At 58.5% G+C, this 16,649-nt stretch overlaps 1 long non-coding RNA gene across 2 annotated transcripts; it reads left to right on the top strand.

Annotated features, from left to right (window-relative positions):
• Nucleotides 1–768: 768 nt before the first annotated feature.
• Nucleotides 769–15,632, top strand: LOC119873603. 2 transcript variants are annotated; one of them, XR_005365478.1, is made up of 4 exons: nucleotides 769–880; nucleotides 1,936–2,129; nucleotides 3,226–3,352; nucleotides 15,268–15,632. It is a non-coding gene; the product is annotated as an uncharacterized LOC119873603 (long non-coding RNA). The 2 variants fall into 2 exon arrangements; XR_005365479.1 differs by lacking the exon at nucleotides 15,268–15,632 and adding an exon at nucleotides 8,047–8,105.
• Nucleotides 15,633–16,649: the final 1,017 nt, after the last annotated feature.

The raw sequence follows: 16,649 nt of genomic DNA, 5'->3' as shown, positions 1-16,649 counted from the left end.
AAATGGGATGAGATGAGCTCCTTCAGATGTGCTGTGGGGATTAAATGAGTTGTACAGGTGAAGCTCTTAGGACAGTGGCTGGTGCATGGTAAATATTATAAGTATTATGTATCTTTTTTGAGAAATAATTTGTGTCCTCAAGGAAGCAACGAGGTTCCAGCCAGAGGGCATGATTCAGCACCAGGACCTCATCCATCCTTCCTGATACCACTGCTACTCGCCTTCAAAGCACCCACATCACCCACTTTCTTCTCCACAGAATCCTGAGTCTGCTGGGGTGGGAATGTGTCTGGCGGGAGAACAGTGATACCTCTACTGTCTGTCATGTTCTGCGGCCCAGGCCACGGGACCAAGTTCTCTCTGATGAGATGTAGGGAGAAGTCACTGGCTGGGGCTTTCAGGAGGCTCTTCTAAGGGAAGGCAGACTCAGCTGGCGGGTGGATAGCTTTTACCCACTGCTTTCCCCTTCTTCCCATCCTAAGAGCAGATGCCATACAGGAGGAGGAGCAGCCACCTTGTGACCAGTGGACAAGCACCTGCCAGATGTTAGGGTCCCCCGGGCTGCCCTTGCAGAGCGGCACGGACTGAGTGGCCTAGAAGAGCACACACTTGCCCGGCAGGCCCGAGGCTGATGTCCCTCCCTGTGCTCAGGCCTCCCTCTGGGCCTGGACACCCGCAGTCCTGGTGCGGACGGGCAGCTGCCAGCGTCCATGGCTCTCCATCTAAGGAAGGAGACTAGATGGGATGCCCATGTCCTCTGCTTTCTTCCAGGCTGACAGGACTTTGTCAACCGAGGTGCAGGCTCCCAGGTGAGGATCCCTGGCTGTGTGACTCTCACTCCAGAGCCTTGTGTGTCCTTCTGGGGCCTCCGGCCTATGAGGTTTGTGCTTTGAGGTGACAGCTTGTCCTGGTTTGCTTGCAATGGTCCTGGGGTGTGTGCTCCGTACCTGTCTTCCGCAGGCTCTCCCTGGGGCTTCTCACACGGTTGGGGCACAGACGTCCCTGAGGACGTTTCCGTCGGCCATCTGCTGAGGGTCCTCTTGGGGGCGGCTGTGCCTGACACCTCAGCAGGTGACATAGAGCCTGGCTCCGGGAAGGGCACCGAGAGCGCTGTTTGTAGAGGGGCTGCTATGAGCTAACCCCCCAGTTCCCAAATGGGGAGGGTGTGTGGGGGCTGCTGGGGTGCTCGCAAACGAGCCTGTGAGGTGTGTGTGTGTGTGTGTGTGTGCACGCCTGTGATGTGTATGTGTGTGGTATAGGTGTGTCTGTGTGTGTACATCTGTGTGGTATGTGCGTGTGTGTGCATGTGTATCTATGGTGTGTGTGATGTTTATGTGAATGTCTGGTGTGGGGGGTGTGTGTGTGTATTTGGTGTGGGTATGTGTATGTGTTGTGTGTGTGTGATTGTGTGCTATGTGTGATGTATATGTGATACCTGGTGCGGTGTGTATGTGTGTGTATGTGTTGTATGTGTCGTGTGTGTGTGATGTGTGTTGTGTATGTGGTGTATGTGATGTATATATGAGTGTGTGTGTGTGTGTGTGTGTGTGTGTGTGTGAGGAGATATGAGCTCACCGGGGAGCATGGTCGGAGCTGGAGGGTGGGGTCCAGGGGCCCAGCTGAGGGGTGGGTGTGTGCCCAGGGAACTTGCCCAGCACGGCTCCCCCGTCTTCCTGCTCTGACACGTCTGCCTTGGTTTCCCCTCCCTCCCGTTCCCACAGGCCGGGGGGCTGGGCTAATACCTGTCAGGATGGACTCCCAGGAGCACGGCCGTCCCTGGCGTGGGGGGTGCAACCCCTGACTCGGGCTTCTCGGGCCCATGGGGACGGGCCACCCTGGGCCTCAGGCAGGCATTTGTGTGACCCCAGAGCTCAGGGCTTGCAGACCTCTGTTCCATTCCTAAACCTCAATGTTGAAAGTCTCTCCCCTCCGCAGAGCTAAATAAACCCTGACGTGGCTCCTCTCGTGGGCTAATCCATGTTAAAGCCATCAGAAACGATTTATTGATTGGTTGAAGAGTGAAATCCCAGAAGGAAGATACGATCACCTTTTCCCAGCAAATCTCGAAATCAGTCTGATAATGAAAACTTTTTCAAGGCAGGACTTGAAAATAAGAATTTCAAACTAAGGTAAACTGCTTTATACCACCCAGGGTCTGAGGAAGAAAATTGTTGGATGATTACAAATCTCCAGCAGTGACAGTCGTCAGCCTGCACCTGTACGCCCCCGGCTTGGTCCAGGGCCTGCAGGTGCCGCTCGGATCCGGGTCGGGCAGGCCAAGCAGCAGCTTGGGCAGGTGGGGGCCTGCGTGGTGACTGCCGGGACCTCCCTGCAGAGTCCTGGGGCCCAGGAGGTAGTGAAATTTTGGAGGGCCTGCATGTGGGCTGGGCAGGGTGCACTGTGGGTAATGAAACCAGGGGGTAGTGCTCAGGGAGGCAGCCCAGGCCTGGGGAGGGGTCCTGGAGGCTTGGTGTCTCAGTACATACAGTGACCGTGAGCCCCAGGTGACCGAGCCCCTGACAGTCATTAGGGCCAGTGCCCGTTGGCTCCTCATGAGTCTCCCCAGAGGAAGGACACGGAGGGAGGGGCCTGGGGCTGCACAGGGGGGCCCAGGATCCACAGCACTGAGGCCATGATCAAAGGAAGCCCTTGAAGTTCATACGGGCAGAGAGGACCCTTTCTGAGAGATGGCAGGAGGAGCATGAGGGAGGACCACTCCATGGGGTCGGGAGGGCGGGGGGGCAAGGGGCAGCAGGGCCAGGTGTGTAACAGGTCCTGCAGAGGGAGCCCAGAGCACAGCCCGTGGATGTGACAACAGAGGCCTGTTCTGAGGTTGGAGTGAGTCCTGGGGAAGCGGCTGATGGCTGGGGTTAGGATGCTGCATCTGTGGGGGGTCCCCATGGAGCCAGGACCAATGGGAGATGCCTGTGCATACCTGCACACACATCTACATGCACACAGGTGCACATGCATATATACACCCACACATATACATACACACATCCACAAATACCTACACTCACGGAGAGTCTAGGCTGATTTTAGGGAACTGGCTCATGTGACTGTGGGGGCACGTCCGTAGCCCTCGGGGCGGCCTGCACGCCCAGGGAGGAGTTCACGTGCCGTCTCGGGGCTGCAGGCGGTGGGCAGGTGGGGAGACCCCTCCTCCTCCTCGGAGGACCTCAGCCTGTTTCGTCTTAACACCTTCAACCTGTTTCCTTGAAGCCAGCTTATGGCAAGCGCTAATGACACCTGTAATACCTGCATCATACCTTCGCGGACACACCTGGGCCGGTGTTCGACCAACGCCTCAGCCTGGCCGCGTAGACGTGTACAGCGAGCCTTCCCGACGGTGAGTGCAAGGCTGGCTGGGAGGGGAGGGGCCGCGTGTGACCATGTCTGTGGGTTAAGGGGCAGAGCTGAGGGGTGGGGGCTGTGGCGGAGAAGGGGGGGCCGGGCAGGCCTGTGGAGGCCAGGGAGGGGGCCCTGGCAGTGAGCAATGACGCCGTGCTCCCAGGACAGGGGCTGGGGCAGCAGCACGGGGAGAGCGTGGGCCCGGATGGCCTCTGGGGGCAGGAGGTCAGGCCGTGACGGAAGGGCAGGGGGAGGGGGCACCCATGGGCTTGGGGAGTAGGTTGGAGGCCCGGGGATGGGGGAGCCAACCCCGCCTCCTCAGAGCCGGCCAGTGCCCCCTCCCGGGTCTCCCCAGACTCTGGCTCCCAGGAGGTTGTGAGTGGGCCGTGCTCCTCCGCAGGCGCCCCGGGGCGGCCTGTTTGTAGCAGGTGATGACAGTCCTCGGCTCTGGGCCCTGGAGCCCCGTCTGCTGCATCCTCGGATGCGCCTCGTCTAGCCAGCTCCCTGTCCGTCCTGTTTTCCGCGGTCATAAGGCTGCGGGGACGCCCCCCAATATCGATCTTGATGCACTTGTCCGATTCCTCCCTTAAATCGAACCCCAGACACGTGTGAACGGGACTGGAGGTTTCCTGAGGGATGGGGGGGGGGGGGGACTCTGACGTGTTCGGTGGCGTCCCTGCCGGGGACCCAGGAACCCTCACGTCCCGGCCCGTCCCTCACGCTCGGCTCTGAAGCTTGAGAGCACAGCGCCGGCCACGCAGGTGTGGTGTGTGTGATCGACGACGGGAACCCCGGGCAGGGCTCACTTGCATGGCTGGTTGGAGCATAAAGTTCGGGCTCGGGTGTGCACGGGGGTCCCTGTCTCCCCTCAGCCACGGTCTGGATCTTGGGGTCCGTCTGGCTCTACGGCTTCATCTGACTCCCAGGGGGTGGGCGACTGGGGGTCCTGATGCTTCGGTGTGTTGAGGGGGCGGGGGCCTCGAACAGCCCTAAGGTGCCACAGCCAGGGCCTGCATGCAAACGGGGAGACGGCGGATGGCCCCTCGGCTTGCTCATCCTCCACCCAGAGGGAAGGGGCAGGAGAGGCACAGCCAGAGATGAAACGAGGGTGCTCGTGATGCCACCCAGTCATGAAGCCACTGGAGTCTGTTGGCTTCCATAGCCTCAGGCTGCACCCTGCACCTCAACACTGAGTGCAGGCCTCCGTGGGCGGCCCTGTGGGCTGGGCGCAGCTGGGACGGTCTCTGGGCCTCGATGGGACTCCCTGGGGCGCTCACGGTCAGCCTCAGGTCAGCCGGGTGGCTGTGCCGCTGGGCCTGGCACTGTCACACCTGTCCTGGCACAGCTCCAGGTGCAGGCTGGTGCAGGCCGGAGCAAGCCCAGCCCCGGGGTGAGGGGTACAGAAACCGGAGGGAGGCCGCACCCCATGGTGAAGGAGCCTGGGTGCTGGGAGGGAGATGTGCGCCGGGTTTGAGGACCAGCTGCCTCACAGCCCGGCCTGGGCCTCGGAGTTCGAGCAGCTGGACGGCCACTCGCTCTTCGCCGTGGGTGGCAGAGGCTCAGGGCACGCGGTGGCTGGTGGCTGCTAGACGGTGGCCTTGTTCCCACCACTTGCTTGCGTGATCTCTGGCTTCCACGGGACACGGAAGGCTGTGCCGCGCTAGTCGGTGGGTCCCCCGGTTCTGGAGCGCCCGGTCTCCACGAGCTCCACTGGAAGCTTCCTTCCCATCCTCGGTTCTGTTCTAAAATAAATCAGAATCACTTAGGAGCCACTGTGGAAGCCTCGCCAGCCTGCCGGGACCCAGGCCCCTGGAGCAAGGCTCTTCAATCAATTTGGAAAATGCTCCCATGTGATACGGATGGACATGCTAGGGGACTAGAAGCCCCCGCCAAACCGCTACCTGGAGTCGGATGGAACGTGAGATTACTCTGAGAAAGGCAGTCAGCAGGCACCCGCTTGCCCTGTTTTGGATGTACCCTGGGGGACGGGGGGCGGCATGGTACGGTGCCCCCAGTGGGCTGTGGCTCGGCTGGGTCGGCCACTTGAGGTTCTGACGCTTTGGCTGGTGGCTTCAACTGGCCCGACCTTGGTTTCTGCAGGGCTGACAACGGCCACGCTCCCTCGCCAGGCAGGGGGGCCGGAGGCACCCTCCATCACAGGTGGCGGGGAGAAGGGATGGGTGAAAGGCAGCCAGCCGCAGGCACCTGCTTTCTGGAAAAGGTCTGATATTTGGGGAGTTGCCAGGGCCCTTGGCCGGCTCTCGCAGAGGGTGGGGGCTGGCCTCGGGCTCACGTACCTCATTTTACTGCAGAGACACGAGCATTTTTGGTCTCCTGCCTTATTTCACTTAACAGTGCCAGCATTTCTCACGTTGCCAGGGCTCGTAAGATGGAAACACGTAGTTAGGGACGGTGAGACTATACTCATTGGTGATTTTTTTTTTTCTGAATATTGATTTTGGTTTTCATTGTTGTTAGAGAGGAGGTTACAGTTATCAGTAGGGACACCCCCCCGTCCTCCGCCCCCTCCCCAGGTTTGGGTTACGATTGGCTTCTTGTCCAATTCCCACAAGTGGAATGAGGGCCCCCATGGCTCTTGACTTTATGTCCCAGTTATATTCTAAGCCCGTGCCCGTTTGTCCTGTCACCGGTAACGTATGACCGCATCGATGTTCTTGAACTCTCGCCAGGATCAGGGCTCATGTCTCAGTGTCTTTCAAAGTGGAATATGAGACACCACCACGTGATTCTTTCTCAGAGCGTGGTGGTTTCCTGGTGTGTCACCTTGGCCAGGTGACCTACACTTCCCAGAAGCCCCTGCCCCGCGCTTTCGGGTCGGAGCTGCCCCGGGGGGTCTTCGGTGAGCCGCGAGGAGACCTGGACAGCAGCCGCGGTGGCTCCCACACGCTGTCGCTTAGAGGCTGGCCCGTGTCAGGCCTCACGTTGCACCTGTTCCCGGGGCCGCCTCCGCCCTCTGACCCCCGAGGCTGGTGTGTGTTCGTGTCCACTACCAAGGGCCCAGCTTGCCCACTTGCCCAGCTTGCCAGAACGCCCACGCCGCCACGATCGGAGGCATCCAGACCCACGTGGGCTCCGCCCCTCCTCTGGAGCCCCCCCGCCAGCCGCCCTCCCACTGCCCGTCCCAAGGCGTGAGCACCCACGGCCGTCTGAGCTCAGGTCCCCGCAGCGAATCTACCTTCCCGGCCGTGGGCCCCTCCTCGTCCCTGTCCCTGCCCCGTATCCGCGGGTCTGCTGCTCCGAGTGAACCTTGGCTGATACAACTTATTATCTGTGATGAGGCAATTGGCGGAGATGTGCCGGTGCAGACTGTGTGGGGTGACCCTTCCGACCGGCCCGTCCCCAGGTCCCTCCAGGTAGAACTACGTCGCCGCTTCTCATGAGTCTTGGAAAGTTAATTGTGCCCAAGCGAGTGTATTTATACGTGGTTATTTTAAATTTTTACACAACGGTATGCTTTTGGCACAGAGGGTAGCACATCGCACGCCCTGTTTGGCTTTGTTCGCCTGCCAGTACGTCTTGGAGGTGGAGCTGCCCCCTTGCTCTCAGCAGGCGCCCGGTGCTCCATCACGTGGATGCGACGTATCGGATTGTCCCCTCCGTCCGTTAACGGGCTTTCGCCGTATCTCCCATCTTGACATTGCAACACCACCATGAGGAGTCCTTGTCATTTCGCACAAGCCCTAAAACACCTGCTGGATAAATTCCTGGCAGTGCAACTGCTGGTCAAAGGGTCAATCCCACGGGTGCTCTGACTCGGGCGGGGGCGGGGGGGGGGGCAGTTGCCTGAGCACACTCTTCTGGATTATCTGCTGCTTTCTCTTCTGTGTCCCTCTGCGTGGCAGGGGGAGGAGCCCGGAACCTGCTTCGCCCAAGTCCTTCTCCCAACCTGCTTCTTGCTCAGTGTCTGCCCATGAGGGCCGCTGGTGTGGGGGTCAGAGGCCCAGCAGGAGACATCCACGTGTGTCGGGCGTGTGAGATGTGAGCGTCTGCAGAGGCTGGGGCAGTTTCCTGCAGATGCCGTGGGCACCGTTCGGGTCTGCAGTGGTGGCTCCCTGCAGCGTCGAGTTCCCGGATTCTGGAACACTCTAGAAGTTTCCGTGACCTCCGGGTCTCATGATGGTTCATAAGCCTGTAATTGCCTGCAGTAAATCCCCTCTTGACTGAAGTACCTGGAGTGTATCCACCTTCCATACGTGTGCCCACGGCTCCAGGCTCCGCACCATGGTGCGTGCCCACATCCGGTCACAATCTGGAGATGGGATCTCACTGTAGATGTGATTTCAGAAGTGTGTGTGCATGTGTAAGGCTGAACCTTCTTTATGCGCTTGCGCCATTTGTATTCCTGGTTCTGCAAACCAGGTTCGTATCCATGGATTATCTGCTAGTCTTCATGTTGATCGAAGGAACCCTCTCTTTGTAAAGAAATGGGACTGTCTGTGGCATAGATCGCAAACCCTTCCTCAGGCTTGCAGTCTGTCTTTCGAGTTAGCTTATCTGTATTTTTCTTGAAGACTAAAATAATGTTTTATGTAGTCAAACTTGTTTTCTTCTATGGATTTTGGGTTTTGCACTACACCTGTCGCAGCCGAGGCAGTGGGCTCCTCACAAGCTCTCCCCGTGCTTCCCTACATGTTTCCAACTCCTTTTCCTTTTTTTTTTTTTCTTTTTAAGATTTTATTTATTTATTCATGAGAGGCACAGAGAGAGGCAGAGACACAGGCAGAGGGAGAAGCAGGCTCCACGCAGGAGCCCGACGTGGGACTCGATCCCAGGACCCTGGGGTCACGCCCTGAGCCGAAGGCAGATGTTCAACCACTGAGCCACCCAGGGGTCCCTTTCCGACTCCTTTAAAACCTGCGGGCTGTGTTCATTATATTCTTGAGCTTCTGTGTTCTGACTAATTTTTTCACCTTGAGCTGTCATGGACCGGGAGATACGCGTGACGATTTCCCACCCTCGCACCCCGGCTTCTTCAGGTCCTCTCCAAGCTCCCAACTTCACGTTGTGATGCATTAATATCCACAACTGACACACATCCTTGTGTGTGGCGGCCTTTCTCGTATGGCGCTTTTCCGTTTGGTGTAACACCTTTTGTCCCCAAATAAACAGTGTCTGGTATTGATTGCTGTCCCTGCATTTTTTTTAAAGTGCGTTTCTGTTGTATGTTTGTATTTTTAACCCATCTCTGTGGCTTGGTCATTGAATAATCTTCGGAATCAGCCCGTGGCTGGATCCTTCCGGTTTCACCCCGTGGGGACGTGCAAGTATGTTGGAGGCTTGTTACTGTTTTACTTTCCACTTTTGAATGTGCCTCAAGGACATCTTTCTCTATAGATTCTCTGTGTCCTTTCCTCTGTTTTGTCTGTTTATTTTTATTATTTGGAAAGAACTGGAAGTTTGTTTTGCTGCTGTCTTATACCCCTGACTTTGTATGTTCTACTCAATTCTTTACTGAGCCCACACGATGGATGAGTATAGAGCAAGTACATCTCAGCTTCCTCTGCTCTTGATTTTATTTTTTTTAAAGGATTTTATTTATTTATTCATAAGAGACACACAGAAAGAGGCAGAGACACAGGCAGAGGGAGAAGCAGGCTCCATGCACGGAGCCCAATGTGGGTCGATCCCAGGACCCTGGGGTCAAGCCCTGAGCCGAAGGCAGATGCTCAACTGCTGAAGTACCTAGGGTTCCCTAATTTTATTTTATTTTATTTTTTTACAGAATCTCAGTATTCATCTTTATATTTTTACATGTACATCTGGCAATCGACCTACCAGATGTAAATATATTTTGTCGCTGGTGGAGACAGATGAGGACATCTGTTCTGACACCACTTCTTGACCCTCCTTGTCTTTTTCCTCCCGGTCTCTGACAGGTAAAATCCTCAAGTGTTCTCGTAGTTCACATTTATGTTTTCTTTGGTAACTAAAACACATATTTGTTTTTATCTTCCCCTTATTGTTAAATGCATTAGCACACCCGCCACCCGATCTCCCGCGACACTTTCTCCATCTGTCTCTCTGTCGGCCAAGGCTGTGTTCTGACGGTTTCACCAGGATGGGCTCATTTTGGAGATGTTCCTCTAGATGTTGGATTTTCAAAACGTATTTGCCTTTCATCTTCGTATTTGAAAGACAGATTGGCTGTGAGACTCCGGGGTTGCCGCCTCCTCGATGAGGACCTTGTAGGCATTAATCCCTGGAGCCCAGCATCCAGCGTCGTCATGGTAACATCAAGGAGGCCGGTCTAACGGTTTTCCCCTCTTCCGTGACTTGAGTTTTTTTCCCCTCTCCTTGGATGCCAAAAGAATTCTCCGTTTATCTTTAAAATCCGGCAATTTTACCACCATCTTTTGCCAATTTTACCCCCACCCCGAGACACGCACTTTCAATTTGCAGACACGAGTCCCATTTACTGGTGAAAATGGCTCGTGGGTGATTTTACGTGATTTCTTCTGTTCGGTGACTCCTGTTGTCTTCTGCAGAGACACCTGCTCCGCCCGTGCTGGGTGTCCCACGGCTGTGCTCGCCCCCTCCTCACACTCCTGCCACCCCCCGCCCCCGTGGGCTTCTGCTGCATTGGCTTGCTCCCCACAGCCCCGGTGCTCCCTTCTGTCACCGTGGCTGTCGTCCTCACTGGGTGTCTGTCCACCTGCTCTGGGCTGGCGTCTCAGGCCCGTTGCTTTCCTCCTGTTGTTTCCTGAGCTTTGCTGGGTTTCGTTCCGTCTCTGTGTCTTCTCTTGACGGGTTCATCTCTGCTCTGTGTTCTTATTTATAGAACAGAGTCCTCTGTTAAACATTGCATTTTCCTTTTATTTATTTTTTTAAAGATTTTATTTATTTATTCATGAGAGACACAGAGAGAGAGAGGCAGAGACACAGGCAGAGGGAGAAGCAGGCTCCATGCAGGGAGCCCGACGTGGAACTCGATCCCAGGACCCCAGGATCACGCCCTGAGCCAAGGCAGGTGCTCAACTGCTGAGCCCCCCAGGGGTCCCCTAAACATTTCATTTTCCTTGGTCCTGGTGAAGCAGCTGGTGTGTGCTGCTTATGCTCCTTTGGCTCTTCCCGGCGTCACCTCTCTGGAGTCCACCTCTGTAAGAAGCCGCTTCCTTTAGACGTCGATCCTGGACGGAAGCCCCACTCGGTTCCAGCCTCCTGAGTCTGGACACCTGCTTTCCCACGGAGGCTTCTGTCACATGTCTACATCCCCTTCCCCTTATGTGAAACTGTGAGCTGAGCATCCACCATGGTTTGGCTTCCCCCACCCCAGACACCTGCCGCCTTGGAGGACAATCCCTCTTGGCCTCTTTCCGGGCGTCCTGTGACCTCTAGTGCAAACCCAGCCCTTCCTCACACTCAGGTCAGGCCTGCAGGTGCAGTTCTGTTTCTTATTTTGCTTTGTTCTTCTGTTAACGCCTATGAGGACGAGGAGGGCCAGGGAGGGGGGGATTCCACTGTCTCTCCCCTGCCATTTAAAAACTGCTTTCATTGTTATTTAAATTTGCATTGTGTGGTTTCTCAGTGACAATGAATATTGGAAATGTATTCTAAGTCAGGAGTTTTTGCAGCATCCAGGATAAGACTGAGTGCGGCTGCTGAAGGGATTGGCCGTCCTCCCGTCTGCAGTTCACGAAACTCTCGGCTCCCCCACCAGGAACCAGGATTTGTGGTTCTCCTCGGACCATGTAAGCACTTACGACCATAAATAGGGCTCATTTGCTCTGGCCTTTATAAAGCCGGCCGTGAAAGGGTTTGTCACAGTGACCAAAGCACACTTGAGCAAATTAAACACGGTTTTCTAGCAGCAACTTGACATAACTCAAAGCGCGACGAGCTCAGCAGCGCTCAGAGCACTGTGGCGGGCCTTCCTCACCAGGGAGATGGGGCGCCAGGGTCAGCTCCACACCTTGGTCCTGCTCCCCGTGGCCCCTCCTGACTCTGAAGCCCACGCGGGGCCTTGCCGCCCGCCCCGCCGAGCGCTGGCCCCTGGGTGGGCCGTGTCCGCCTTCTGGTGGCCGCCACGGGGTCTTGGTGCTACTTGTGAGAATTCACAGCTCCCCTGGGGTCCCAGGTTCACACTTCGGCCCGGGTGCCTCAGCTGCTCTCCCGTCTTACCAATGCCCGGTTCCTGTGCCGTCGAGGGTGAGCCTCGGCCCACCGCCCGCCCCGCGGATGGATGACCGGCCACAGGGTGGGAGCTGCCTCCTGAGGTGTTCCCTGCACCCCAGGGTCCCCAACGCCCCAGGCCGAGGGCCCCGGGCTCACAATTGATGGCATTCCCCAGTCACCGATGGCTGCGCCACATGTGGGCTTCCAACCACTGCCCTAGACGCTCTGGGACAGACCTGAGTGTGTGCTCTCACCCTCCACCCCTCCCGCAGGAGCCTAGACTCCCTTTCCTCAGGAGTCCCAGAGCGTGGGGGTCTCTGTCCTGTAGGATGCCTTTGGGACTCTGGAGCGTCCCTGTGCCCAGCATGGACTCTGGGACGTGGCTGTGCTAGATGCTGGAGGCAGGCCTGAGGGGCACAGCCCTGTCTGTGCGGGGTCCCTCCTCGGGGAGCTCACGGTCATGCAGGCACACAGGTCCCCTGGTTCCAGGACACCACGCTGGTTACCTGTGGCCTTGCCGGGGCTCTGAGTCTCAGGCCGAGGACAGCTGGGGGTGGCTCAGGCTCGCTGGAGAGTGGGTGGGCACCAGGAGTGGGGGAGGGATGCCCACCTCTGAGAGGGTGTGCAGGAAGGCCTGGGAGGGCCGGGGGGGGGGGGGTTGGGGTGCGGGACGGAGGAGGGGCGTTGACAGTGCTCCTGCTTAGCTGAATGGGGGGATGTGCTTGCCGGATTCCTTCATGTTCCTCCCAGCCCCAATGCCCTGCTTTGGGGGGAGAGACAAGTGGGGCAGAATCAGGCACTCAGCATCCTCTAGATGCTCTCAAGCAGGACCATGATGGCGGGGCGCCCAGAGGATCCCGCTAACCACTGCGGCCAGGCCTGATGGGCCCTCCGCACGACCCCCTCCTCCCACCCTGCCAGTGGCCCCACCTGCGACGGCCCCTCCCTCCACTTTCCAGCTTGGCTCCCCGCCGGCCACCTCAGGTAGGCCAACCAGGACCCAGGCACCTGGACTCTGGTGCTGGGGCCTCAGCTGACCCCTCGTGGTTGTGCCCAGCTCACACGTCCTCAGGGCCTGGGTGTCCTCGTCTGTAGGACGCTGCACCCGGACCAGATGTCCCCCCTTGTGCGCTCACCCCTGACCTTTGTGCTACAGAAAAGAGCCAGAGAAGAGACCTTGCCTGTGGCCTGGCCCCGGTGCTGGCTGAGTGCTGGCGCCCTCCCAGGGAACAGGTGCCACCACGTGATTATGACCGAGGTCGGGCAGCCTTCCCGCTGCAGCCCTATGCTCAGAGTCCCACGTAAGCTCCTTCCAGCCGGTGGGTCCCTTTGAGTCCCAGATAATTTATCCTTGGGTTTCGCCACAGGGGGAGGCGGGCGCTGCAGCCTGTCTTGTCCCCCCCCCCCCCCTTCACCTGCTGGAATGCAGGAGGTAGAGCTTGCAGGGCTTGGGAAACCACATTGCTGCCTCCACCACAGAGGGAGGAAAACCAGCCTTAGGAATCAGAAATTCCTCCTTCAAGCAGAAGAATATTCCAGGCCAAAGGCACAGTGTGTGCACAGCTCCATGGCTGGAAACAGTAGGGTGGGATTAGGCACTGAACGGTGGTCTGAAAGGTCTGTTGCAAGCAGAAAGGGGGAGCGCGGGGCCGCTAAGGCTGGCGAGGTGGACTGTGCAGGGCTGGCTGCCAGGGGGAGGTTTGTGTGTTTACCCCGGGGCCCCAGTGGGCTTCTCACAGGTTCTAGGAGGAAAGTCCCGGGATGGGGTTTGTGTGCCTCCAAAAGACCTGCCTAGAGGGGGTCTGTGCAGGTCCCAGCGGGGGCTGAGCCCAGGAGAGGAGGGGGGGACAGGGCCAGGCCTCAGTGGCCCTCTGGGGGGGGGCAGGCCTTGGCTCCAGGGGTGCATGTCGTACAATCGAGTGCCTGATGGTGATGTGTACGTGCAGAGCACAGTGACATCGTGTAGAGTAAGACCCGCAGACCCCCATCCGCCCTCAGAACTTAGGTGCCCCTTTGCTGAGAAATTCATGAAATCGCTGGATATCTAGAGACACATTTTTAACTTAAGATCATAGGAGGCCGGACTGTCCTTCTGCAATCACCAGGCTCACTGGGGAAACTGAGTCACAAGGGGGCAAGGGGCATGCCCAGAGCCACGCAGGGAGCTGTGACAGGCAGGTGTGAGTGGCCCCTTCCCGGCGTCCCAGCATCCCAGCCTGCCAGGTGTGTGCTGGCCCGTGTGGCGTGGGGCTGGCGGTGACCCCCTGCCCTATGGGGCCATGTGGTGACACAGAGAGGCTTGGCTGGAGGAAGGAGGAGATGCTCACCCAGCTCTCAGCCAATCACCAGGTCTTCCCCCAAAGGGTTCCTACTGGGCCTGGAGCCCCGAGGGGGTGAGGGGTCAGGACCTCTGCCACCAGTGCCCGTGGGGGGCTTGGGGAGCTCGGGGTGGACGGGGCGTCCCAGGGCCAGCTGGTCATGTCAGGGGCTGCAGGGCAGTGACGGGGACGTGGGGCAGGGAGCGCTGGTGTTCCGGAGCTGCCCTCACAAGGGACCACAAACCAGACGGCTTCAAATAGCAGGATTTTCTCTCTACCCCGTCTGGAGCCTGAGGTCTGATGCCAGGTGGGCAGGGCTGCGCTCATCCCAGGCTCCGGGGGAGGCTCCTCCCTGCCTCTCCCTTCTCCTGGTTGGCTCCCAGGCTGGTGGCCACGTCCCTCCCCTCTCTGGCCTTGTCTTCACCGGCTCCTCCCTGGGTGTGTGTCCCTCCTCTGGGGACACCAGTGTGCGGAATTTGGGCCCACTTGATCCAGGATGATCTCATCCCAAGATCCTTACCTTACTTGCAGCTAGAAAACCCTATTCCCAAATACAATAACATTCTGAGCTTCTGGGTGGACATGAATTTGGGGGCATCATAGTCAACCCACCCCAGGACCCCCTTGCCTGTGAGCTCTGCTGCGAACAACACAAGTGTCCCCATTGCCCCTGGGGTGCCCATGCCCAGGGCCCATCACCCTGTCTGCACACCCATTCGTCTCCGGGCCTCCAGCCCCATGCAGGCTCCTCGCAGCGGCCGTGGAGGACTGGCTGGGCCTCCATCGGTGTGAAATCACTGGCGGGGAGGGGAGCACTGTTTGGGCAGGTGGGACCAGTGCCTGTGCTCCCCATGGGGGTGGACCTGCCCCTCTGTGCTTGCCCCCCGCGTTGGCCCCAAATGCCTCCCTTGCCCCGCATCCCAGCCAGAGTCAGGTGCGTGAGCTGCTTGGAAGATGCCCTTCCTTAGGCCTCACGTTTTGGAAACATCTCTTCTCTGTCTCCGTGCGTCCGCGGGGCGCCCCTGCATCCCACAGCCTCAGCTTGGGTCAGCTCCGCCGGGACGGCCAGCCTCACCTTCCCTCCCAGCGGCCTCCAAGCCCTGCACTCCTGGGTGGGCAGGAGGGTTCGGGGGTGGTGTCTCGTGGCCAGACGCCCAGGAAGCCAGCCCCTGCGGCAGCGCCCGGCACAGAGGAGGGGATGAGAGAGCCACCCGGTGCGGCCTCGGCCCCACTCAGCCCGTAAATCCCGGTGCTCTCCTCCCACGGAGGCCGGCGGGGCCTCCTTCCATCACCCCCTTCCCTGACAGGGGCGCCCGGGCAGCATCCTCTCCTCCACCGCACAGTAGTTAAATCCTCCCCAAATGTTACTTGCAAAATGATGAAAAACTCTAGAGAAGGGTCTTGGGGAGCATAGGCCGCAGCCTTGCCATTATCTTTGATGATAAATCTTTCTTTCTGATAGCAAACAATGTCTGCAGTATTTCATAATTGGCGAGATGGAGAGCGCCTATTTTCCAAGATGTTCAGGAATAACTCAGTTTTAAAGACCACGTCCTAACAACCCGAATGGGCCGATTATTCCAGGGGAATCCGCTGAGAATCGTTGCCACGCGAGGTAGGAAAATGTGCCTGAATTATTGCCGGAACTTTGCTAAGAGATTCACGGTTTCCATTGCCAGGAGAGACGTTAATGCCCATTTATTAAAAATGTTTTTGAGGTTTTACTTCCAATAGAAGGATTTGTTTTATTTAAGTATGTCCTCTGAAGCGGTTGCAGTGGCAGGACCATCCGTCTGCCCGTCCCCTGACTCAGCAGCGCTGGGCGGCTGTGTGCGGGTGAGGAGGGGGGGCCCCCGTGGGAGGGGAGGGGATCCGGCGGGGGGCGGGGGTGGGTGGCAGCGGGAGGCAGGCTCAAAGTGGGTCAGCAGAGGATGTGGATGACAGGAGGCACCTGTCACCAAGCGCTTGTTGTCTGTGGGGCAAATGCTGGGTGCATCTGTGATGGGCCTGGAGGGTCACGATTTTCAGATTCCTGTTCATGCAACAGGAATATGAGACCTCAAGGGGCCTCCAGAGCCATCAAGCGTTCTCCTGCTTCGATGGGCTCTCGAGAGACCAGCAGGTCAAGAGGCTCCCCACGGGGGCACGCAAGCTGGTGCTGTGTCCACGCTGTATGCCCAGGCCTGGAGCAGGGCCCGGGTTTGGGGGCGTCGGCCGGAACAGCCTGTGCTGGGCGCTCTCCCTGCTGAGCCCTGAGGGGTCCCTGCTGGGCAGCCCTGCCCCAGTCCAGGCCTCCCGTCCCTGTCCCTCTGCATCCTCTTCCACCCCTGGCAGACCAGATGACCCTTTCCGGGGATGTCGGGGGGTGGCCCGAGTGCAGAGCTCCCCGGGCGTCATAGCCGACACAGCGGCACAGCTCCTCCCAGAGGTGGCGGGTGGCCCAGACTGAGAAGCCACCACTCCGGGGACGCCCACAGAGCTGCCCGACGGGGAGGTGCATCTGGGTCACGGCAGGAAGGTGCATTCGTGCCCCGTGGACGGGGAGGGGGTTTGAAACGACAGACCTCGAGTCCCTCCCTCTGAAATCCCGGGGTCAGCAGGGCCGAGCTCCCTCTGAGGCTCTGGGATGGCCCCTTCCGGCCTCTGCTGCCTGCCGGTGGCCCCGGCTCCTGGGCTGTGGCTGCAGCACCAGCCCCCCCATGTCGTCACGGGCCTCTCCCCAAGTCCGTGTCTTCTTTTCTGTTTCTTCTGAGAACACTTGCAGTTGGATTCAGGGCTCCACCTGGACGTCCAGGACTTCATTACATCTGCAAACTCCCGTTTCCCAACTAGGGTCACATGTAC

The sequence above is a fragment of the Canis lupus genome, chromosome 10 (genome assembly GCF_011100685.1).
Source record: "Canis lupus familiaris isolate Mischka breed German Shepherd chromosome 10, alternate assembly UU_Cfam_GSD_1.0, whole genome shotgun sequence".
Lineage (NCBI taxonomy): Eukaryota > Metazoa > Chordata > Mammalia > Carnivora > Canidae > Canis > Canis lupus.
The sequence above is the reverse complement of the archived record's forward strand: the minus strand, read 5'-3'. Positions and strand labels throughout refer to the sequence as shown.